The following is a 26,773-nucleotide window of genomic DNA, read 5'->3' as shown; positions in this document are numbered from 1 at the left end:
ACTTAATACTCTTATCAAATAATTATAGGGCACTTAATGATATCAAAGGACATATATATATATTTGTCTAAACATATAATGGTATCACAATTATAATATAGATGACAGTCAGAGGACAGCAATACTGCCATATCATAGAGCAAAAATAGCTTAGATCTATCCGTCCCTTGGACCACTTTAAGTCCCTGTGTTATCTAATATAACCTAATGAAATACCAATCCTAGTATGATTTAACAAAAGTTCTCAAATTAACCTGTTGTTATCAGCAATGGTTATGTATAGTATCCTAAATTAGGTTCAACAATTTGTTCACACAGAGATATAACTGGTCATTACTATTGTATGTTAAGAAGTACAAAAGAAAGTATTATTTATATTAAGTATGCCAAGATTCCAAAATGCGATTCATTAATGACACCAATAACAATTTTCCATCATTCATAAGACAAGATATTGTACAAGAATAAAAGAACATCCATATAGGCTACAGATAGTAAATAATATTACCATATAGATCCAAACTATAACTTTCTGATGGAACTTCTTACTGATATTGATGACCATAGATGATAGACTATCTAATAAAGTTTGTTTATAGCAATAATAGTCATATAATAGCCTAATGGTAGTAAAAGATAATATCCTATATCTAAGTACTTGTATCTGTTGTCCCAAAAGAACTAAACAAATCACTGTTTCCAAAATATTCACTTATATAGTGTAGATCCGTGCCTTGATGGGGAATAAGAATCCCTACGTTGGTATATTATAAGCCTATTGTTTTCATATATGAATTCAAAAGCCCACTTTTTTTCAAAGGCATCTATACAGATTATACATTCATTGTTCAGTTCTAAACATCAATTCTGACTCATGTTCCTTCAACTAATAATATAGGCTTCACTTACTGGCTTAAAGTTCATTTACACCAGACAATCATATGTTACAGATAAAAAAAAACATATTAGTTTCATATGAAATACTAAATCCAACAACTATATATATATATATATATATATATATATATATATATATATATATATATATATATAATAACAGAGTGATATCCTGATTTCTTGATAGCAGTTTGTATATCCGTTCTGTTCAACTGTATTGGCACCTCATGTATTTCAACAATTGTGACAGTATAAAAATGTTTAGCAACATAAATCCATATATTTCAGATCAAACAAACATTATAAATAAGAAGATATAACATATATTATAGTATAATGGTCAAAGTCCAGCAAACATGAATTGGTACCATTAATAAGCCTTGTCTTTTAGAAAAGTCAAAAATGTACGCCGTCACCCTGCGATAATAATCGTTATGACATCTGTTAGAACCAAATGTCCAACTGACTCTCCACCTCCTCAAGGCCTACAAAATAAGAGTACAGTACCTAATAGTCCACCAGAGCAGTATTTCAGGTTCGTAATGAATATTAAATTCGCAAAAACATTTTGGCAGAAAGATGGCAACCCAGCCTTCACGCAAAAAATTATGCTGTATTTCCAAAAGGAATAGCCATAAACTCAAGAGTACAGTACCTTAAATTCTGCTGTTATAAGATGTTTGATTGCAAATAATAAGTCCCCTGGAAAATGGCCACCCAGCGTTCTCGCAAACAGATGGTTGTGTCGTTAGAAAGCAAAAAAACACTCATTTCGTCCTAATGCATGTATCCTGTAGTTAAGCGACCATGAATTCTGGTACCTACAAAAAGAAACTGTTAGCCCTCAATTCTTCGATATGACGAGAAATGTATAAAACTCCTCGCTTGGTTCCTTAACAAACGCCAAAGATATAATCCCTCCATCCGACAGAAAGATTTATTGAATTACCCAAAAAAGCAATGCCCTTAAACAGTTTTGATGCATAGCTTGGTTTTTCAATATTCCAAAGGTTAGTCTCCAGACAAACAGGGGAACCAAATCCCCCTATATGAACTAGATAGTGTTAGTATTGCAGTCCAACAGCAAAGCCACTGAACAACAACTGGGACCTAATGCTTTACAAGTATGGTATGCTCGGCCAAACCATTAACGAATCATACACCAATGGCCAGCAATCGCAATACAAAAACACTCAAATCAAAAATAGTAATAAAATATTTATTGAGTAACCATATTAATTCCTTGTTCAAAATCTTAAACTATTTTTTTCAGATAAAACCTCTCAAAGATCTAATGAATTCAGATTTCATAAATCTGAATTCCAACCACCCATGAACAAACATGTATCCATTTTTCTACAATCAGTACTCAGAGATCTACATTTTCCACACATGGAGTCTTGTATAATGGGCCATAACATATTCCCCTCTGAGAAGATGGCCATGGATGAATTGAGGAAGAATCATAACATTGTAATTCTACCAGCTGACAAAGGAGGGGAGGTTGTGGTTATGAATATGGGATATTATTTGAATGAGGGCAAGGATCAACTTGCCAATGCTAGATGCTATATGTACATGTCTATTGATCCAACTCCTGTATTCAAGAAAGAAATCGATACTTTTTTGAATCAACCTGAGGAGGAAGTCATAATTACCAAGAGTACAGTGCAACATCTAATGGTTACAGATCCACAAAAACAAATTCTTTATCTTCTCCCCAAGATTCACAAATCAATCTCCAAACCCTCTGGAAGACCAGTTGTGTCTGGTACTGGTTCCTTGACGGAACCTCTATCAGTGTTTCTTACACAATATCTAAAACCTTTTCTTACATTTGTCAGGGCTAGATTACAGGACACGACTCAGTTTCTTCAAATAATACAGGATACACAATTGGAGCCAGGTTGGCTCATGTGTACTTTGAATGTGAAATCCTTATATACTAGCATACCTCATTGGGCTGGTTTACAGGCCTTGCAGTATTGGCTCGAACATTCAGCTCTATACCCACCGGGATTCAATACATTGTTAGTTTGCATAGCTGAACATGTACTCAACAAAAATGTATTTTATTTTCAGGGGGAGTGCTATTGGCAACTTCAGGGTACGGCTATGGGAGCATCTTTTGCTCCCATACATGCAGACCTATTCATGGCATTTTTTTGAGGAATGTATGATCTACAATCCACTCCATAACATGTATTTGGTGGAGATAGATATTTGGCGCAGATATTTGGATGACTGCTGGATGGTGTGGCGTGCAGATGAGGCATATCTACAGGAGTTTATGGAATATTTGAATATCAATATATGGGGTATAGAGTTCACTGTAACATCAAATCAGGAAACCATTAATTTTTTGGACATTACAGTCTACAGGAATCAAGATGATACCCTAAATACTAAAACATATAGAAAATATCCATAGTACAATACTTTGCTCCATGCATCTAGTATGCACCCACGCCACACCGTCTGGAACATACCCAAATCTCAATTTATGCACATGAAACATATCAGCTCATCAAAAAATTACCTTGATCAAGCTAAATCAGATCTATATAACAGGTTTCTGGAAAGGGGTTATAGGGAGTCTGACATACTCAAAGCGAGTGAATGGTCCACTAATCAGGATAGGAACACACTATTACAATACAAGAAATGAGAAATCAGACAGGTGGAGCCTATTTTGAGGTTTGTTACCACATATGGTAGAAATCATAATGTCATTAGGAATATTTTGGATACCCACTGGAACATACTTCTGGCAAATGAGGAATTAAGGAGACTCTTGGGTCCCAAATGTCAATTTTCATACAGACGTGGCAAAACACTGGGTGCCCTATTCTCTCATTATAAACACAAGGAAAGTGGGGGTGCAATATATAAACAAATGACTATAACTGGAGACCAACTTTTGGGCACTTTCCCGTGTGAACACTGTGGATCATGCCAACAAGTAAGTAAACTTAAACAATTTAGTAGTGCCAACACAAGCAGGGTTTATGACTTAAGAGTCTTTGGTAACTGCAGTAGTAGTTGGATTGTGTATTTAGCCACCTGCCAATGCTCAGCATTTTATGTTGGCCAAACCTCCCGCTCACTTAGAACCCGAATGAATGAACACAATAGTGACATTAGAAACAAAAAAGAAACCAATGCCCTCTTTAGACATACTATTAAACATACCAATGCCAAGTTCATGTTTATGATTATAGACAACATTACAGGAGATAGAAGTAATCGACAAGGTTGGCACAGTATCCTTAACCATAAAGAGAAATATTCGATCATTAATCTGGGGGCATTATTTCCCCCAGGTCTAAATGATCATTTGTAATAGGTATGATGTTGTTAGCTTGCATGTCAATAACCTATACTATGTGGAGGTTAAAAAGGGACAATTTTATGTTATATTTTATCAGAAAACATGTTACAACATAAACTAACCTATGGGCTTTCAATAACATGGATTAAAATAACTTTCCAAACTATAATATGTTTTCGAATATGTACATAAACTGACATATGGACTAACACAATTTCAGAATAATTATGGCATGCAAACTATATATAACAAATTTTTTTTTAAAAAATGTTTTTGAATTTCTTTGGTTTATTTAGGAATACCATGAGACGAATGTATTTCTTTAGACATTATGTTATTATATGTCTGATACATTTATGTGTGTATTCAACTGTCTCTTGATATATACTACTTGATTTCTATATTATTATATATAAGATGTGCTTGTGATTCACTTGGCATTGCAATATGTGCCCTCATATGTAAATAGGTTACACTGCATTTTAAATAATATTTCTTTATATTCATATTTATATCTACATAAATATGTGTTTACACTATTATTTTGCATTATAATGTCCCATTATACTTTATTATTTAGACGAGCATTTAAATGTGTTTCTTTATATTCATATTTATATCTACATAAATTTGTGTTTACACTATTATTTTGCATTATAGTGTTCCATTATACTTTATTATTTAGACTAGTATTTAAATATGTGTTTCTTTATATTCATATTTATATCTACATAAATATGTGTTTACACTATTATTTTGCATTATAATGTTCCATTATACTTTATTATTTAGACTAGTATTTAAATGTGTGTTTCTTAATATTCATATTTATATCTACATACATATGTGTTTACACTATTATTTTGCATTATAATGTTCCATTATACTTTATTATTTAGACTAGTATTTAAATGTGTTTCTTTATATTCATATTTATATCTACATAAATATGTGATTACACTATTATTTTGCATTATAATGTTTCACTACACTTTATTATTTAGACTTTGAAGTAAATTTTGATGCCCTTTGCTAACTTGGTTGTTTAAACTGTTTGGTTGGATCATACCATGTTTTTTATTGGTTGGGGCTATGTATTGGTTGTTTAAACTGTTTGGTTCGATCATACCATGTTTTTCATTGGTTGGGGCTATGTATTGGTTGTTTAAACTGTTTGGTTGGATCATACCATGTTTTACATTGGTTGGGGCTATGTATAAATACTCATGATCTACATTGGATGGAAAACTCTATTCACTGATGAAGGCTGGTTAGCCGAAACCAGTTTGAACAAGGATTTAATATGGTTACTCAATAAATATTTTATTACTATTTTGGATTTGAGTGTTTTTGTATTGCGATCGCTGGCCGTTGGTGTATGATTCGTTAATGGTTTGGCCGAGCATACCATACTTGCAAAGCATTAGGTTCCAGATATTATTGTGAGCCCATTAGTTAATTCCATCAATGAACACCAGCAATTTTTAGTGGTGCTAGATTATGCTACTAGTTTCCATTTGGCTAGCACCCTCAGGAAGGCTAACTCAAAAATATTGCAAAGGCACACTTATTATTTTCCTGGACCGGGACACCAAAAGAGGTCTTAATGGACCAAGGTACACCTTTATGTTCAAAATCATGTAGCACCTCTGACAAAGCTTTTTCAGATGAAGCAGCTAAGAACTTTAATTTTTCATCTCCAAATAGATGGTGAAGTAAAATGGTTCAAAAGGAGCTTAAAATCTATGTTAAGATAGCTTATAAAAAATGGCAGCAGAAAACAGGGACCAGATACTGTGAAAGAAAAATGGGAGGAGGAGGTGGAGACACGTTTTATGATGTGAAAGGGCAGGAAAGTAGTAATGCCCAGTTTGAACCAGTACATGATGAATGTTCAAGCTAACTAACAAAGAGGCTATAATTTGAATGCCCAGAATAGAGAACATCAAGTGGGAGACCTAACCTTTGTTCTGGACCTTACTAATGAAAACAAATTAAGGGCCAAATGGCAGGGACCCTAAAAGATGACCAAATAAACAAATGAACTGAATTATAAAATAAGACAAACATGGAAGAGACATACCAACCAGAATATAAATGTTTGAAACTCCTGGATGATATACAAGTAAGTATCATAATCACAGCATATGAGGATAGGAACCATGAACAAGATAAGAGGATGGTATTCACTGCCAAGGTGGTGGTGGACAAAACTATTTTTCAAACCTCAAAAACAAGAAGTCAAGGGTTCCTTATAAGGAATGGAAGTGCTTTTTTTCAGAGCTGTCTTTCTGAGGGACCAAAGTGCGTATTTTTTCCTAGTTGCCTGGAAGGATAACTCATATTGAACATCATACAGACATAATCTAAGGAGACAAAGTTAATCTATGACCCTATAGAGTACCTGAAGTCCAGAAATAAGCAGTCTAAGAAGGAATATCCACAAAGAAGCATTCTAAGAAGGAATACAAAAAATGTTGTAGTTAGGAACTATTACATAGTAGAATAGTGTTTGGAATAGTCCACTTTTTACTTACCCATTGTAATGACTCCAGAAAACTCAACATTATCTCTAATTTTACAGCTACTCTGTCACAAGGCTAGATAAGTTGCTGAAGCTGTGAAAGCTGCCAGCCTAGCTAGATAGAATTTTGTAAATAATTCTATGTCATTGTATATATTAATATAAAGGCTTGGTTTACAAATGTAAAGAGAACTATATGTTATGATTAAACTATATGTTGTACTGAGCTTCAAAAATGTAACCACAGTGCACTCTGCTGGAAGAAAGCTGGTAAGTCAAGCATTGTATGACTGTTTCATCTCAAGCTCAGAGACAGGATGTCTGGGCCAGGAAATTATTTCTATTGACTTGATTTAAGAGATAATTACTAAGGTTTTACATGTATAATGTCTTTTATTGCCGTGGCTTCCTGGCCAGGTGCAGCTTACTAACAAATGTAAATTTTGAGTTTCTGTGAGCCTGGGAAACTAAATCAGAACTGTTAAGAAGGATGTAATCTACAATGGCTCAGCAGTACTGTGTTATCAATTTAAGGCCAGAAAGAAAGGAGAGCATTTTGGATTTTGTCTGAAGAACATCACTCACCACCACTTGTTTGCTCTGTAAGTAAGATATTTATTTAGAACAGTGATTTCTCCTAGAGACAGATAGAAATAGTCAGATTAGTCTAGCTGTTTTCTATATTTATGTCAGACTATTCTACAGTATTATTTTAAAGCATTTTCCTGTGATCTCTAAACTCTGTAATGTCATTGTGTTGAAGTAAGTATTGTCTTGTGTTTTTATTATTTATTATTAAATATTTTAAACCTTTCAACTGTGGCTGTTTTGTGTAAAGGTAATTTAAGCTCTTAGAGTACATTGCATGTATTCGCTGATACTGTCCAAGTCAATCCAAGAGCTTTAGCCCTGGATCACACAATATTTGGATCACAGTAATATCGCACAGTGAAACTGGTCACCCTTTGGGAAGGGCCTTATTAGCAGCTGATAAGAGTAGCTGGTATCAGTGATTGCTATCTTATAGCCTGGCAGGAAGGGGCATAGCTGAAGAACCTGTGCCAGCTTTCCTTAGGAGTTTCTCTGTGTTTGTATGTAAACCAAATCTCAAAGTGTGTGTGTGTGTGTGTGTGTGTGTGTGTGTGTGTGTGTGTGTGTGTGTGTGTGTGTGTGTGTGTGTGTGTGTCTCAAACCTGGTTCAACCTAACACCACCTGCAGGAACCTTAGATCTTCCAACAAACTCATGCTAAAAATTACCCAGTCTCATAACTACTTTGGTGACTCCCTCTACTCCCACAATATAGCTAAGGACTCGAACAAACTTCCTCAAAACTTACAAATAAATTCAAACCTATCCTCATTTAAAATTACCCTAAAGGAACACCTCAGCAGTCACTGGCTCTGCAACTGTATAGCTCCTGGCTAGGCTTTCCTTTCCCTGTCTCCACATTTTTCACCTTATGTCAACCTTTAATATCTCTTCTTCTTTAAAAAATATCTCCTCACTCTGACTAACAATCTTGATGCATACATATTTGTATGAATAGTTGAATATTGTATGACTCAGTCTCTGTTTCTTGTTGGTCTGCCTAATATACATATCATTGTTATTTTTTTTTAACTAGGAGTGAGAATTTGAATCCAAGTCTGATTATGTTATCCTATTCAACTCTTGGATGTTATGCTAGTCAACTCTTGTAATGTTGTTTGTTGTTGCATGTATAAATCTTATGTCTGTATTATATGTCTCATATGTTCTGGAGATTTTCTCCCCGGGTCTCCACTGAAAACGGGCTACTAACCCAGTCGGACACCACCCGGTTACCAAATGTAAATAAATAAATAAAATAAATAAAGTGTGTGTGTGTGTGTGTGTGTGTGTGTGTGTGTGTGTGTGTGTGTGTGTGTGTGTGTGTGTGTGTGTCAGATACTTGGGCAGGGACACAAAGCACTGGTTGTACAGAGAGGGTACTGGAGGTTTTGGCTTGACTACTTGGCTAAGATCTGGATCCTATAGCTGTGCCAGTGAGGAGTCTTATTGGGTATCTGGAGAGAAAGGGAGAAACCAGCCCCAGACTGACTGTGATCCCTGTGTGCTCTTAAGGGAAATTGTACTTTACTGTGTGTTTACTTGTTATCCTCCCAATGTGCATGCCCATCACTGGTGTTAGTGGTGAGGATTGAGGTTCCTTGATTACTGCGCCAGTGCACAGGTGTCACAGAAGCAGCTAGTGAAGACTAGGATTCCGATTACCCAGGAGTTCACAAATGGCCACTGGTAGATCCCTTTAACCAATGAGGCTATGGAAAAAACTAAATTTTACATATCGCATGGAGAATTTATGTATACTGTCCTCCCCTTCAGTCTGCAGATGGCCTGGACTATTTACAGAAGCCTTACCAGTTCAGTACTATAGTGTATGGGGATCAAGTGACCAACCATTCAGAAGAGTGGGATTCAAACCTTCTCAAAGTTCAAGTAGTATTGAATTCACTACAGTAAGTTGGGCTCTCTGTTAATGCTCTGAAGTGCAAGGAAGGAATTGCTGAAAAAGGTACCTTGGATACATGATTGGGAAAGGGCCAGAAAGACATGCATAAATGGGCGTGCCTTCACTAAAGGTTGAACGTTGAGCTGGCACCTCGGCATTCGTGAAAATCTACTGCCAATCATTAGCGGACTGGAGTTCTGCTGTGGCGACCCCTAACCGGGAAAAGCCGAAAGACAACAACAATAGGATTGAAGGAATGACCAGTCCCCTACACAAATAGAGAGGTATGAACTACTTTAGGTCTTGTGGAGTACTGTAGGAAATTCATATCCCAGTTTGCTTCCATGGTATGTCTGCTCTCAAACTTAATGAAGGAGTAACTACCTGTATAGGTCAGGTAGACACCAGAAGCTGAGAAAACTTTTCAAAGGCTTAAGTACAGTCTTTGTGCTGAACTAATTCTGCTATCCTCTAACTTCTCCAAACTGTTCATTGATTACATAGATGCTGCAGAGGTTGGGATGGGGCAGTACTGACCCAAAAGATGTGAAACAAACAGACATGCAATCTGCTATCTCAGTAGAAAACTGAATGTAGCAGAAACCAAATAATCTGTGATAAAACTGGAATGTCTTGCTATTAAGTGGAACATGGAATCTGAACATTATTATCTGTTTAGGAGGTAATTCACCTTAATTATAGATCATTTCTCCCCTGCAATGGCCACATCAGTAGAAGGAAGGCATTCTCAAGCTCTTCAAGTGGGCAGTGGCACTTCAGCCATTCTGCTTCCATATTCAGCATCATCCAGGTATTCATCATCACAATGTAGGTGGTATTTTTAGGGTCAGCACCATTTAGTGGGCTTGAAGCCAGTGGTTCCAGGCTGATTAGGTCATCTGTAACATATGGTGGTTCAAAAAAGAGCACCTAAAGCACCTAAAAGATAAGGAAAATAGGCAGAAGTAAGGATGTTTTGTGATCCAGTGCTATAAAAAGATTTTAATGGATAATATTGGAGGTATTATTTTTTTTTTGTTGATTTGTTTGTGATTACAATATTTACTATTGGATTAAAGCATTTTACCTGACTACTTTCTGTCGCTTTATTATTTCACCGGACCTGGGTACCTATTGTGTTTACTAGATTTTAATGGAGTATCAAGTAGAGCGAAAATACGACCACTGAATAGGGGATGCACTATAAGCAAGGGAATAGGGACTGGTACCTTCAAGGTGAGTTACCAGCAATCCAGTTTGTAAAGTAAGCTATACACCTACACCCTTTTAAGGTCAGGGTAAACCCAATGTGGCAGAATGTGTTGGTGGGAGGGTTCTAAGAGAAGCTAAACCAAGACCAAAGCAGTTAATTCAAAGATGGCATTCCATTGTGTGGAATTGTGATTGTCAGTGAAAGCCCTGCTAACAGAGATTTATAATTGTTTGACTGAATAGGTTTTGGTAAAAGATTACATCACCAGTGGAAGCTCTAGTAATTAAAAACTTTCTATTGTATGATTTGGGCATTATTGTGAATGACTTTTATTTCTGAGAATGACTTTGCTTTTTGAAAGACTGTTTAAATGGAGGATGTATTTAAGCCTGTCAGCTCTAGAAACCGTATTGTGCATCTGAACTGAGTTTTGCTCTAAAAGCAACTTGTGACCTGAATTGTTTATTTTATCATAAGTGAATTGTTATTTTCATTTCACATGACACTGCATTTGTGACAGTGTTCCTAGTGAAGTTAGCATGTGTTATGTTTCATACCATGACTAGCAAACCTCTCAAAGCAACCCTTTCCAATTCAGAGACTGCTTTATTGTAGTGATTTTCTCTGAGTTGAAGAATCACTGCTGAAGGAGGACTAGCCGGCCATGGCACATAAAAATGAGCAGTTCAGGGGAGTGGCTAATGCTAATTAACCATAGGTTCATAGGAAGATACTAGGCTATTGGCCTGAAGGCCCTTATAAGCCTAGCCAAAACTTTTGCCCATGTTCCCTCAAAGTCAGCACCTGTTTCCCCTGTCCAGCAGGGACAGAGATGGGATCCCAGTGGTGTAATTTCTGTCTCCCATCCAGTCATCCAGGTTCCTCTTAAAGAAGGCTAGAGAGGTACTTTTGACATGGAGAGGGAGTGTATTCCACAGATGGGGAAGTCTTTGGGACACAAATCTATCCCACCAACAAGTTCTGTTAATGTCACAGATCAGGTTAAAGCCTTGCATGCTGGTTGCATGAGAGGAGTTTGACTTACTGATGTGCAGCAACTCCATTAAGGCTGGGTCTGAGATGGCCTTGTATGCCAGACACAGGTCACCTCTGAGCAGTCTGTACAAGACTGAGTAGAGGGACATGGATTTTAGCCTACCTGTATAGGGTAGGTGTTTGAGACCCTGGATTTTCCAGGTCAGGAACCTCTGTCGTATCTCTAGCTACTACATGTGCTTGGCAAGGTACATGCCAAAGGGGATATTGTACTCGATAATGGGTCTGATAAGGAAGGAGTACAGGGATGTTATGACCTCCTTGCTCCTGGATGAAATACCCTGATTTATGAGGTGGGCCATGTAGAAAGACTTCCGTACAATGGAGGGCAATGTGGTGGTCAAAATTCAGGTTGCTATCAACCTGGGTGCCCAAGTTCCTCACAACTGATTGCATGCTTAATACATTGTTATTAATGTGATGTCTCCCGGAAATGCCTACAACTACCATTTTATACTGCAGAGTGAGTCAGAGAATATCTTGCTGCATAAATTATCACAGCCAGCTACTGTGTGCATATCTGCAGGGGTATGAATAGAGTCAAGTAATTTTGCATGTGTATCTGTGTGTGTGTGTGTGTGTGTGTGTGTGTGTGTGTGTGTGTGTGTGTGTGTGTGTGTGTGTGTGTGTGTGTGTGTGTGTGTGTGTGTGCACATGTGTGTACACGTGGATGTCACAGCATGCACGTGGGTAAATAAGTGTGTTCATGAGTCTGATCAAGTTGGGGCAATGTTGAGTCGATCTTTGTAAGTGTAAGTGTATGTGGTGTGTGTTTATGTAAAGGCTTGTGAGTGTGAGTGGGTATATGATGGCCAAGTGTGAATTTGTGGGGGGGGGGGGGTACCTAATATATCTAGCAATACTATTGTTCAAGAATTCTGAGAAAATAATGGGAGGATTAATGGCTGAAATCGCAAATTTTAAATGTTCCTCTAATTTACTTAAAAAATGTGAAAATACTAATATGGGATTGCATGAAGTTGCATTTTTTAAACATTAAGATGTATTAAACCCTAACCTGTGGAATTACTGACTGACTGTAATTCTCAGTGATTTGCCAGAAACTCTAAAATGGTACCAGAGAGCATATATATGTTTAACATCAGTGATGTTTTGCATACTCCTGGACAGTTAATAGATATGATACTTCTGCCAAAGCAAAGCTTTGACTGCCAGAGGACACTGCTGCCACTAAATGATTTTAGTAACAGCAGTAGAAATGAGCCATTCAGAGGCATGTAGAGTAACTGACAATGTAATCTTCCTCATTGCTGCTAAAGCTGTTTCTGAATTCCTTTTTTTTTTATTGTGTAAACTGACCTACCTCCTGCATGCACTATTTGCAATCAGTGCCCTCTTTTTCTGAATACCAGGGCCATTATGTGCAGAAGCATAGGTAGGATGGGACACACAGGACAGCTGACTGTGGTACAAAGTGTTAGGGGGAACAGCTGGTATGTAGTCATTGGTCTTAAGTGCTTTCCCAGCTTTCAGAAGTAGATACTTCCTTTACAGTGAAAAATGTGCGTAAGAGCTGTGTGTGTGTGTGTGTGTGTGTGTGTGTGTGTGTGTGTGTGTGTGTGTGTGTGTGTGTGTGTGTGAGCATTGTTCCAGAAGGACAGACATGGCATGGCTAGCAACTTTGTTTTTCTCTAGCGATAAGAGGAGTGAGAACAGGGAGAACAACATCAGGCACTAGGTGAGCCAGCTGAAGCTACTGCTGCATGAGATTACACAGCCTAAGAGGTAACTCTTTAAAAAGTCAAACTGAAAACCAAAAAACAGTTAATAACTGGCAGCAATTATGAAACAAAAATATGTATCAGTATAGGTTTACAACCAGTGAGTTTCCCATAGATTGGCTCTAAAATGTAACAGCATGGTTTATTTGCTGTATTTTACGGCTGACAGCACACTGTTTGTGAGTTCTTATTTCTTTTTTCCTTTTGACAGATGACTTTACCTCAGCTACTTAGGAGTCATGACACAAAAGGAGAAACAAGGTACTGATAATTTCTTGTCATATTTTCTGTATTATAGTATGTTCGTTTTCATTAATTCTTTCTTTCTTTAATATCTGCTTAATCCAATTCATTATCATACAGAAGAAGAAATTAAATCTGGAAATGAAGCAAGTCTGCAAGGTGCACACACACACACACACACACACACACACACACACACACACACACACACACACACACACACACACACACACTTTCAGCTACAGCACATCATCTTGTTATCCGGATGTGGGAGGGATCACCCAGCATAACCCCACAGAGATATAGGAAAGGCATGCAGACTCCATATAGAAAGCATCCAAGTAAAGAACCAAATTGGAATTCCAAGTTTTGTGAGGGAACAGTGCTAAATGCTACACATTCTAATATAATGTGTTTATATTAGTTACTTGTCTTGTTTAACCATTGAATACTATAAAATAAGGGATTTTACTTATGCTGCTCTCCTGATAATCTGTTTTTCTTTTAATAAACAGAATCACATCTGTGGAATTGGAAATCTGTGTTTTGATATTGTACTGCACTGCTAAACAGAATCACATCTGTGGGGTTTGAAATCTATGTGTTTTGATATTGTACTGCTATAAAATATTAATTAAGCTAATTAAACGACTTTAACAGGCAGTGTCTAATATCTGACTGGTAGACAGGCAGCCTCTGCTGGCGTCAGCAGGTACTTCAGTAGAGATATACAAATATGTCTCTGTTTTCTACTATGCCTTAGTTTTGATATCATTATTTACTTTTATTAAGGTCTGTTGTTTTCTTTCTGGGATTACACAGTCACTGTTGCTCCATATACTTCCTAGTTCACACATGACACTTCCTGTTATACGTTTATGTTTACTGCATATGTTGCTGTTCATTTGTTTTCATTTAGGTAGGGCACAGATAGTGCAGTTAGCAACCCGCGATGGTGGTGCTGCAGTAGTGTTGTCACCTTGCAGTAAGACGCTGTCCGGTTCGATTCTCAGCTAGAGCATCTTCTGCGTGGAGACATGCGTGAATGGGCGTACCTTCTTTGAAGGTTGTGCATCAGGGCTGGTAACTTGGCACATAAAACTCAACTACCAATCATTAGCGAACCGGAATTCCGCTGTGGCGACCCCTTACCGGGAAAATCCGAAAAGACACAGCAACAACAGATAGTGCAGTTAGCATGGGGGATAAAGACTATGAACTGTTAGCATGCCACATTCTGTAGTTCTGGGCTTGACTCTCTCTTCTTCTGTTTACTGATCATGTAACGCTAAACAAGACATTTATCTGGTGAGTGCTCCTGAACTGAGTCTGACGATGGTGCACATCTGTAGGAGATCTATCCTGGTTAAAAGGGAAAGGTAATAGAATGGGAAGAGGCCAAGACTTTATTTGGACTACAGGCTAGAGATTGCCTTTCATATCAAGGACTGATATCAGAGTATATGCAAAGACAAAGAAATACGGGGATCCTAAGCAAAAGACTAGCAGTGGTAGAGTTTTTATTAGAATCTAGAACAGAAGCTGATGTTAAAAAGGAATGTTTAGCAGACCATACAAAATATTGCATGATAACTATAAGAATCAATCAGAGGATGTTAGAAAGGATTGAGAAGAGAGACTGAATAAACAATTCACAAAGAAACAATGGGTGGATATATGTACGTCTCCCAAATATGTAGCAAAGTCTAGAAGATTTAGGTTCTTTGTTTGGAAGTGTTTACATGCAATAATGATAAATGTAGCCTGTCTCTAGTATCTTTCAGATTATTTTATATCTGCAGTAGTCTGTTAATGATGCATTTAGCCTGTCTCAGAGAGCTTTGAATTTGTTTTATATCTGCTGTAGTTTGTCATATTGTAAGTGGTAGCTTCCTTACTACTTGCAGCTTTCCATGATTTACTCCTTTTCAGTATCTGCATGAACCCATCCCAGGTGTCTTGTGTTGGCCATATTACTATGTCAAAAAAGCTTATTATTCAGTTTCACTGCTACATGTTTCTTCAATGTTTATTTACTACTGATTGCTGAAACTTTCTACTTAAATCACACCGTCTAATAACAACAAGCATAGAATGTTTTAGTCACAAAATCTATACTTCACCTACCAAATCTATCTCATTATGTGATTATGAGTGACTGAGAGGTATAAGAGAAAGAGAGAGAGAAAGATATAGATGTGCTGGCACAAGAAAAATTGAGAACAAAATCATATTATTACCTCATGGTCGAGTTATTTGTTAATAAGGCACTTGCCTCACAGACACAAGGTATAGGGTCTGATTTTTGCCATTGAAGGGAAATTGGCTAGGCTTACAATGGCCTGCAAGGACATCTTATCTATAAACATAAACAGGAATGCAAGGGAAAGTCTGTATAAAATATCCATTTTAGGATGGGTAATCAGAAATTCACCCCTGGTTTGGCTCCTATGTCTCTGATGAACAAAGGCAGTCATTAAATCACCCCCTATAAATCAGATATAAATCAAATTTGTGGGTCACAGTTGGGTTTTTAATGGCTCTAGTGGTCGTTAGCCTAGTATACACCTATGAACCTATGATTAAGGTAATTAAACTGATCCTTTTGAAAAACTTTTTTGGCTTTGACATGAAACAAAATGGAAAAAAGTTACTACAACATGTTTGTAGCTGATCATCCTACATATTTCTAGGAGTTTAGGGGAAACCAGGGAGCCCAATGTTCTTTATGGTCTCAAAGCAGCAAAAAACACAATTAGTTGTTCAGCTGAAAAAGTACGCAGCTCTGATGGAACTTTTACTAGCCAGAGAGGAAAATTAAAAATGTTTAATAAAGACAAGTCCAGTCATGTGTTAAAGTTAACTCATTGCTCAGAGATATGCATCTTTCTCCTGCATGTCTGTTCTATAAATCTCACCTTTTTACCTTCTACATCCTATTTGGTAGCTCCATAAAGGTATATTGCTTGCTGATATCAGTCTAGTGTCTATGGTGCTTACTTAGTCCTTTCTGCTATGTGGTAAGGTGAATAACTACTTTTTCTATAGTCCCCACACTTTGTACATTCTTTTTTAATTTGTTAACAATGCCTCTGTACCTATGATCCTTTCCATTTAATGGGAGCAGAGAAGTGTGTTTCCATTGTTTTGTCATGCACTTGTACAAACATTAAAGTGCAACTTAATTTTCTGTTATAACAATTTCAAGAATAGGGCATTTTAAAGAATTGATTCTAGTAATGGGATATCCCAGAAAATTCCATTTATTCCAAGGTACAGCAATTTCAGAATTAGTAGACATAAGCTCTTAAGGTCATAGGTTCTTATTAAGATTAAAACCAAACAAACCATCAAGAAGCTCAACCACGTCACCCAAAATTGGTGGGAGTCAATGAATAACCCCATTAAGTAGACTGTCTCAATGTATCTCTAATGAAAATTTGCAGGGTCATGGAGGTGCAGACCCACCTTGGGGTGCAGGGGATGAAGCCTTCATAAATAAAATGGATTTTTGTTATTTTACCAGTTTTTGACACTTGCCATTTACTGGGTAAAATTGCACTTAGGTACTTGCACATTTCAGTGTCAGATATTTCTTATGTGATGTTTATCAGTACCTCTCTCTCCTCCTGTAAATTACATCAGCTTAACTACTTTCCATTTGGCTAGTTTTTAATAATCTTACAGGCTTATGGCAGTCATATTTGTAAACAAAATGCTGAGCACATATATTTATATAGCCTTTATGTGTCTATTTCTTTAATGAACTGACATCATAACTTTTTTTTTTAATGTAATGTTTAAGTCATTCCCTTTTGACTTGATTACAAGTTAGTTAATCAAAATGTCATTTCGCATTAAGGATGCAGCATTTTTCTGTCTTTATTTTTGCCTTACTCTGGGCCTGACATTTTTCCACTTTTGAATGGCATCGTATCCTGGTCTAAAAACTTAAGTAAATGAATAAGATGCTTTATTTCTGAACACATAAAATCCTCTACAAAGTTAGGAATTCTTCTGCTTAACACCATGTTATCCAGTTGTTATTTTTCATCTGTATGATAAAGAACTTGTTAATGTATCAGTACTGATATTAAATTTCTGTTCAACATCTGACTTCATTCCAGTTTGGTGTCCATGTTTACACAATAATAAAATGGCAGAAAATGCCAAACATATATTTATCCATTAGTCCATAAAGCAAATAATACTATTATATGTGTTGTATCTTATCATTTGATTTCTGCAATTTATTAATCTCTCATATATCTTATATCCTACCACTACATCATAACTATAATTATGTATTCTAACAGGTCAGTGGGTTGTTACTAGGCTAATGACCACTAGGGCCCTTACAAGCCTAGCCATCCCAACAATTTGGGTCCCATGTATCATAGACATTTATGGGGAGGGGGCATGTTAATAGGGAGGTAACTAAGGACTTGCAGGGGGTTGTTAGTTAGGATAATACTTTTCTTATTGAGGGCCTCTGTTAATAAGGGACATGGAGACCAGACCAGGTGTAAATTTACAATTTTCCATCCAATAGTCAAGGTCTCATTTGAAAAGGGTCAGGGATGAACTCTGTTTTGCATGGATGGGGAAAATATTCCATAGTCTGGAGATCCTTTGGACCACTTATCTGTCTCTCCAGCATGTTCTTTTTATGTCACAAGTGAAATTCAGATTCCTGTATCTAGTGTTTCTGGTACAGTTTGTTTTGCACATGTGCAACAGATCAATCAGGGCTGGGTCTGAGGAAGCCCTGTAAGCCAGGCAAAGAACCCTTCTCAGTAGATTGTAGAAGACTGAATAAAGAGACAGAGCCTTTAGGCAATCAGTGTAGGACAGGGTATTCATGCCCTGAATTCTCCTGGTGAGAAGTCTTAGTGGACATTTCAACTGTTGCAAGTGTCTGGTTAGATACATGCCAAAGGGGGCATTGTATTCAATGATAGGTCTAATATGGCCCAAGTTGAGTGGTACAATAACATCTCTGGACCTGGATACCATACCCTTATCTATAGGTTGGGTGACATAGAATGATTTTCTAAGTATTGTAGCTACATGTTAGCCAAACAACAAATTGCAGTCTACATATGTTCTGAATTTTAGGCCATGGTTGTCTGTGTTAAACCCTCTTGCAAGATGTTGGTGGATTTGGAGTGAATCTATAACAGCTCTCAATTTATGGTCATCTATGAACTTGGAGAGCCAGAGGCTTTGACATTAGCCTTAACGTCTGAGAAGTAGATGCCGCTGGTGACCAGTCACTTTGTCAGAGTAGTCTTACTGATCCTGACTTTCTGAGTGCTGTCTGTGATCCAACTGGCAATCCATCAACTTATGTAGGGATTTATGCCTAGCTCAGAAAGCTTGTTGACAATGCCTGAGTGGGGTATTGTATTGAATTCTTTGGCTAGGTCAAGATACGCATTATGTACTGTTTTCCCTTTGTCCATTGCCCTGGTGACACCCTCAAAGAAGTCTACCAGGTTAACTAGGCATGACCTTCCCTTAACAAAGCCAAATTGAAATGGATCCTGTGTCTGTAATTTGCCAATGTCCTTGTTTATCCATGATAATTTGTTCCATGGCTTTGCATATCTGGCTTGCTAGACTGATGGGTCTGTAGTTTCCTGGGTCAGTTGATGGTCCGTCCTTGTGGAGGGGAATGACTGTCCTCCATTCACTTGGAATGAACCTTGTTTCAAGGCTGTAGTTGAACAGTGCCTCAGGTGGTCCTGATAGTTTGTGTTACAGACAGTTCAGGAGGCAAATTGGATATTGTCGTGACCCAGTGAGTCAATGTTCTTGGCTTTAGCAAGTGCTTCCAACACCTGGTCCTTGCTAATAGCTGGGGTAGTATGTTAGGGGAGATTTCATCTTGTGGTGCTGGGGGGGGGCAGTGGAGGATAAATTCTGAACAGCATTTATCAGCCAGATTTGCTATGTCACCCTGATCAGTGAAGGTGGTGCCATTCACCACTAGTTCAGCATGCTGTTGTATGTTACCTTTAAGTTTCAGGGATAGCTGAAGAAGGCCTTGTGATTGTCCTTAGCCTGTAAGGCTATTCTGACCTCATAGTTAGCCTTGTTATTTAATTAGACCTGTTAATTTCTTGTTTAGTTGTATAAGGAACACTTGTCTTTAAGGGAGTTGCTGTTATTAATTAGGCCATCAGTTATATTATTTTAGTATATACCCTGTTTAGGTGAGGATTCTGTCAGTGAGGTTTGTTTTTATTGTATGTTTTGGGTTTACTTGTGGTATGTACAGCAACTTCTATACAGCCATTCACATATGTATAGACACTGAATAATTCTGCATAAGTAGCTGTGGTCTCGGGGTTAGGAGGAGCCTTGAATTTTGACAAACTTTCACTTACTAGGATGTGGTTTAACTTTGAATAGTTTTTAGCTGTTACTTGTTTAGATGGAGGTTCTGGGTTGATTTTTACTAAGAAGGAGACAGTGTTGTGATCCAATCTCAGTAGTGAGGATGTGATCTGGGAAGGGTGCAATGCTATCCCATGTAGGTGAGTACCAGGTCCAATATGTTTTATCCTCTGGTTGAAGCGTTCACTATCTCTTCCAGGATGTTTATGTTAATAAAGTCCAGGATGCATTGTGCCTGTGAGTTTGAGGCAGTGTAGGTTTCCCAGTCTATAGAGGTGCCGTTAAAGTCAACCCTGAATAGATTGTTTGGTTGGATGTTAGATGTAGGCAAGAGTCTTGAGACCCGAAGGACATAGATGGTGACTTGTAACTAGCTATGCTATGGTGGGGGATCTTATCTGTGGTGACTTACATGTTGATTTCCATTGTATCATCTGGTTTAACCAACCTGGAGGTATGACTGTTGCTCACATAGATTGAGACACCTACAACTGTGGCCCCAGTGTGTGCTGTTGTTGGTCTAACTGTGTAGAAGGCTATATAGCCTTGCACCACTAGAGTACTTGCTACATTGTTAAACCAAGTCTCAGTTACAACACAGATATCTACATTCTCTTGAAGGGTGTGGAGTTTTTTTTTTTTTTTTTTTTTTTTTTTTAGGCTCCTAGCATTGAGCACTAACACCTAAAGGTTGATTTGAGGCTTTTTAACTATGTTGATAGTTTTGTCTTCTTGGCATTTCCTCAAAAAGCTCTAAAGAGGTGGATAAAGTTTTAGCCAATATTCAAAGTCTAGGACAGACTGGTACAAATCATCCTTGGCAAAGCAACATGGTCTACAGACCATGTTCTCCCATGCTTACAGATATTTTATCCCCCCTGGAGTAACACCAAAAACTAAGCCATTTATCAAAACCAATCATTTCATGTCCATACTGTGGCATCGTCCTTAGTAAAAGTAGTATGCTGCTAAATGCAAGGCTCATTCCTACCTGTGACATATTCCAAGAGATCCATTATGTCTCTTTTTATATTCTTTAAATACAGCCAGGCAAATCTGTAACCTCAACTCCCTTCACCACAAATACACTGGATAGTATAGCCACTCTGTTCAATACCTACTCCACTAATTGCATTCTAAACTTACCCAAAACAAACAGCACTATGCAGCTAAAAATCCCTACTGAACCCAATGAAACATCCAACAATTTTTCTTTTAAGACCATTCAAACTAGTACTATAAAAAGATTGCTTCACAAACTTGAACATACGACCCTTGCTGCCGACAAACTACCCGCTCACTAGCTTAAGTTAGCTGCTGACGTCATAGCCTATCCAATCACTATATTGATTAGTCGCTCCATAACTGAACATCAAGTTCCCAAAATCTGGGAAAACTTCCTACATAATACCCGTACACAAAGGGTGAACCTGTACAGACCTTTCTAAATACAGATCAATCACAAATATGTCACCCTTAGCCAAAATCTTAGAAAAATGTATTCACTCCCAACTCATGAACCACCTACTCTCTAATAATCTTCTAACTAACACCCAACATGGCTTTTGACCTAAGCAGCACAGCATCATTACAGCTCTATTAAGCTTTACAGACACTATCAACCATCTCAGAAATAATGGACAACTAGTCTCCTCACTATTTCTAGACATGTCCAAAGCCTTTGATACAGCCTCCTACCAAAAACTTCTAGATGAACTCCTGCCTCATAAACTAAGCCTTTCTGCTCTTCAACCCTATCAAACCATCATCAGGTCATAAAATGGCAACATGAATTCTCCCCTACACTACCTGTTACACTAGGTGTACCTCAGGACTCAGTTTTATGTCCACTCCTATTCAATATCTTTATTAACAAGCTCCACTCTGCTAGAAACCTGGCCACAATCATACAATATGCTGATGACACCACACTCATTTGTTCAGTCCCCTTCCTCTCTAAACTTCAAAGAAAAAAACAGCTTGCTTTCTCTGCGGTAGAATCTTGGCTTGCTAACTCTAACTTAATCCTGAATCCCAGTAAGACAAATGATTTTTTCAAATGATAATTCCTCTGACCAACACTCATCCCTTCCAAATCTATTCGGCTAATAACACCAAGACTGAACCAGTTTCAAACAGCAAGCTACCTGGCATCGCAGTTGATAACAATGTAAAATTAGATAAGCATATGTCAACTGTTATAATAAAGTACACATAAAACTAGGTTGTATCTTTCCAGATCTAAACAATATTTGACTTCACCAGACAACCTATTGCCAAGACTAATTTCCTGTCTCCCCTCTATGCTGCTGCCACCTTCACCAACCTGAAAATACTGATCTAGCTAAATTAAATGCTTGTTATAACAAGGTTGCTAGATTTGCTAATAACTCCCCATATAGATCACATCAAGGTAATGCTTTACAACAACTAAACTGGTTGGAATTACCTAACCTCCTTACACTCACACAACTTATAATAGCTCACACTATAGTATATCAACCTGAAAAATACCCAACTCTTCAAGACTGACTTAAAACCCAGTCTAATACAAGACAGCTCAGAACTTCTGACAAGCTTCTGTTACAAGTCACTAAGGCCAACAACTTCTATGGAGATTGTCTGCCCTCCAGCTGCATCTCTAGGACATGGAATTTGACTGCCCAACATATGCTAACCACTGCTAAACCCCAAAAATGTAAAATACTTCTCAGGTCCCACCTAGTTAAGTCCTTGTTTTGCTATTGTCTAAATCCTGACTGGACACCGTCTCTAATCCTTCCTGAGAAATTCCAATAACAGATATAAATTTACTAAGCTACCCTTAAATCTCTTACTCCTACATTTTTAACCACTAAGACATATATCTAACTATGTATCTCTAATTATTAGAATGTTCATTGTTCATAAGTGTGATGTTGTTTCTCTAATTGTTTCATGTTCTTTATAACACATTTATGATTATTACTAAAGGACAACAACAGGATTCTGTTTTGTGAATTCTCAACTTCTCTGTCCTTATTCTCCCTATTTAAAGTCCCTGCTATGAATAAATAACAACACAGCATTTAAAACATTTTAAATCAACTGTTTCTGTCCACTAGAACAGTATCTGACTGTACTGTGGTGATGGTTTCTCTTTAAAAAAAACTTTTATTGCACCCTGGAAAAGCTTGCTGCAGTCTCCAAATTGTTGATGTCATCAAGGGCAATGAATACAGGTAGTTTTCTGACCAATTCCCTCCCCAAACTGACATCACCATGACCGTCCTAAAAACCCACCCATGCTGTGGTTCCATGACTACCTATCAGACCATCATCAACCTGTAAAATGGCAACATGAATTCTCCCCTACACTACCTATTACACTAGGTGTACCTCAGGGCTCAATTTTAAGTCCACTACTATTTAATATCTTTTACTAACAAGCTCCACTCTGCTACAAACCTGGCCACAATCATACAACACGCTGATGACACCACACTCATCTGTTCAGCTTAATCCTCTATCTGGTTTTACCATATGCACTATGTAGACTTATTTTGTAAGGTAGCAGGACTGCCAAATTGGATGTGGCTCCTATTGCAATGTTGTAAACTTGCCCAAAATTATCAGCTTGATTTATATTTGTGTTTGATTCTTAGAAATCACTCATCATGAGATATGCATTCAGCTGTGCATGTGTGTTTGTGTGTGTGTGTGTGTGCGTGTGTGCGTGTGTGTGTGCGTGTGTGTGTGTGTGTGTGTGTGTGTGTGTGTGTGTGTGTGTGTGTGTGTATGTGTGTGTGTGTGTGTGTGTGTGTGTGTGTGTGTTTCATGTGTGTGTGTTTCATATGTGTGTTTGTTTCTGTGTCCCTGGTCCTTCCCCTACCTATACAGAAAGTAAAGGCTAGAACAAGAAAACAGTACATGAGGCATGTCTAATGCTGTGAGCTGTCAATCACAGGAGGTAACAGCTTAAATTACCCTTAGCCCTTTGACAGCTAGGGAAGTTAGGTGTGAAGGGGGGATGGGAGATGAGTCGAAGTAATACAATTCAGGTTTCATAAAAGACTGCAATTTAGCCATTCTAAAAAGAAACAACAGTAAAAAAACACTTTAAAAGTCTGTTCTGTGGCATTTGCACTGCTTGTCTTTTAAGTAGTCATTGAATGGCATGAAATGTTACTTAAAACTAACTGACTGAAAGAAAGCAGTGTATGCATGTAAAATATATGCAGTTACAGGAGCTTTAGGAAGAAAGAGGTCTGTGCGATGTAATTTTTTACAGACAAGCACTGCATTATGGGATACCTACAGGTGGACTAAACAATCAGGATCACTTCAAGATGCTAGACCCTATGTGGTCAGACTCTGAAATTATATATAACAATATTTAAAAATCTGTAAATAGTCCCAGAGTGGTGTTAAAATGTAGGGAACACTAAACCATGATGAAATAAACATGTTTTTTGATTCTGTGGGTGTGGTTCTCCTTTAACCAAAGGAGCTAAAGTTGATCATCTCATCATATGTTTTGCATTTTTCTTAAATTGCATATGCATTCTTTGTAAGGTATGATACTTTTTTGAAAGTCTCAACTTCAGTTTATATTTATTTATATTATGTATTATCTGTGGGGTTATTTTTTGTCTCATCCTATGATTGTAGTTTCTTAGATTATGTTTTCTCTGTAACTAGTGGGGCTTTTCCTCCTGGGCCTCCACTGAAAATCTGTTTCCCACCCAGCTGGAATATCCTGGTAAACAAACATAAAATAAATAAATAAATAAATATAGTCCAGTGAGGTACATCCCAGGTTATTTACAGCCTCTTAGACTATGATAGAATCATATTGGTACCTATGGCTTAATGACTTTGTGTTCATAGGTTCATAGGTTCATACTAGGCTATCTCCCCAAGGGTATTTATAAGCCTAGCCCAGAGTTTTGTGGCTTTCGCCACCCCTTTAGTTTGGAGGATACTATGCCCATTATTTTGCTGTGCCTCTGTCAAGCAGTGACACTGAGATAATCCCTGGGGTATATCTGCGATCTCCCATCCATTGGTCAAGATTTCTCTTGAACAAAGCCAGCGAGGTGCTCTGCCTCACATGTACCGGGATTTTGTTCCACACAATAGGGAGTCTCTGGGTGATGAATCTGTCCCTCCAGCACATCCTATTAATAACCATGTCAAGGTTTAAGTCTCCCGCCCTTGTAGTTCTGAGGGATCTAGATTTTTTGAGGTGAAGCATGTTCATCAATTCTGGGTTGGACATGGCCTTGTATGTCAGGCACAGGTCACCTCTGAGCAGACGATAAGCGACTGAATAGAGCTGGAGTTCCTTCAGTTGGGCAGCATAGGACATATTTCTGAGACCCTTTATCCTTTTGGTGAGGAACTTTTGGGGCCTTTCCAGTTGCTGCAGGTGTCATGTCAGATACATTCCGAATGGGGCATTGTACTCAATCATTGGTCCGATGAGTGATGAGTACAGGGGGACGATGACTTCCCTTGATCTAGATGTGAATCCCTTCATGATCAGGTGGGCAATGTAGAAGGTCTTCCTAACTACTTTGGCAACGTGGGTGTCAAACGAAAGGTTACTGTCAACCTGGGTCCCCAGATCCCTGATAACCTCTTCTGTGCTTAGTGGGTTGCCGCCTATATGGTAGCTAGGGGTAACCTTGTTTTTCCCAAAGGGTATGACTATGCATTTTTTGGCGTTTAACTTTAGGCCATGGCTCTGGCACCAGTTATCCGTTTCTATAAGACCCTTCTGAAGGATATCTGTGTCAGATGTGTTCTCAACTATGGCCCAGTTTGCAGTCATCTGCAAATTTTGTCAGCCATAATCCTCCTGTGTTTGCTTGTACTTCTGAAAAGTAGATGCCGAACAGGAATGGGCCCAGGACTGAGCCCTGTGGGACACCACTTGTGACAGGCTTTGAGTCTGACATGGCGCCAGCAACTCTGACCCTGTGGGTTCTGTCACTTAGCCAGTTTGCAACCCATCTTGTGACGTATGGGTTTACATTTAAGCTGATGAGTTTTTCAATGATACCTGAGTGGGGTATTGTGTCGAAAGCATTTGCCAGGTCGAGGTAGGCTGTGTGGACTGCCTTTCCCTCATCAATGGCCTTGGTGACTGTTTCGAAAAAGTCAACCAAGTTTAAAAGGCATGATCTGCCTTTGACAAAGCCAAACTGGGTCGGATCCAAAGTTTGCAAGTCCCCTATGTCTTTATTTATGAGTTCCATTATGATCCTCTCCATAGCTTTGCAGATCAGGCTTGTCAAGCTGATGGGACGGTAATTTCCAGGGTTGGTGGAGGCACCGCCTTTGTGAAGTGGGACCACAGTTGCCGTACGCCACTCCTTAGGCACGTATCCTGAGGTGAGGCTAAGATTAAACAGCTGCCCTAACTGCGGGTTTAATTCCTCATTGAGTTCGTGGAGCACACAACCGGGGACACCATCTGGTCCCATGGATGCTGTGTTTTTTGCCTTGGAGAGAGCAGTTCTCACCTGAGCGTTAGAGATGTTTGGGGGGGTTACAATCCTCTGGTATAGATATCTCACCTTTTGGGGGGGGGGGGAGTTTGCACTGAACCTGTCAGCCAGTATGTTGGCAATGTCTGTAGGTTCAGTAATTTTTACATAATTTTGAACTAATTCTGAGCATATCTGGGAGTTTCCTTCCAGGTTTCTAACATAGCTAAAGAAGGCCTTATGATTGTCTTTTGAGTCCTTAGCTACTTTTCTCTCAAAATTTGCCTTGGTTGATTTTATGAGAGCTCTTAGTTTTTTACTTATAATGATCAAAGGTGTTTTCCCTTTTAAGGATTTTGCTCTATCTTGTAGTAGCTTCCTCCTTTTGTTGTAGAGTTT

The 26,773-nt window shown here is 38.1% G+C and overlaps 1 protein-coding gene across 3 annotated transcripts in view; it reads left to right on the top strand.

Annotated features, from left to right (window-relative positions):
- Positions 1-26,773, top strand: part of LOC122794035 — a 1,121,292-nt gene that overhangs the window by 395,920 nt on the left and 698,599 nt on the right. For 2 of the 3 annotated variants that reach the window (XM_044062146.1, XM_044062149.1), the window contains exon 2: positions 13,468-13,517. The exons of the other annotated variant lie outside the window; for it this stretch is intronic. The gene's annotated coding sequence lies outside the window, so the exon portion shown is untranslated. The remainder of the gene's footprint in view (positions 1-13,467; positions 13,518-26,773) is intronic. 3 annotated transcript variants of the gene reach the window in all.

This window comes from Protopterus annectens, chromosome 2.part1 (assembly GCF_019279795.1).
Source record: "Protopterus annectens isolate FY-2018-M chromosome 2.part1, PAN1.0, whole genome shotgun sequence".
Lineage (NCBI taxonomy): Eukaryota > Metazoa > Chordata > Ceratodontiformes > Protopteridae > Protopterus > Protopterus annectens.
The sequence above is the reverse complement of the archived record's forward strand: the minus strand, read 5'-3'. Positions and strand labels throughout refer to the sequence as shown.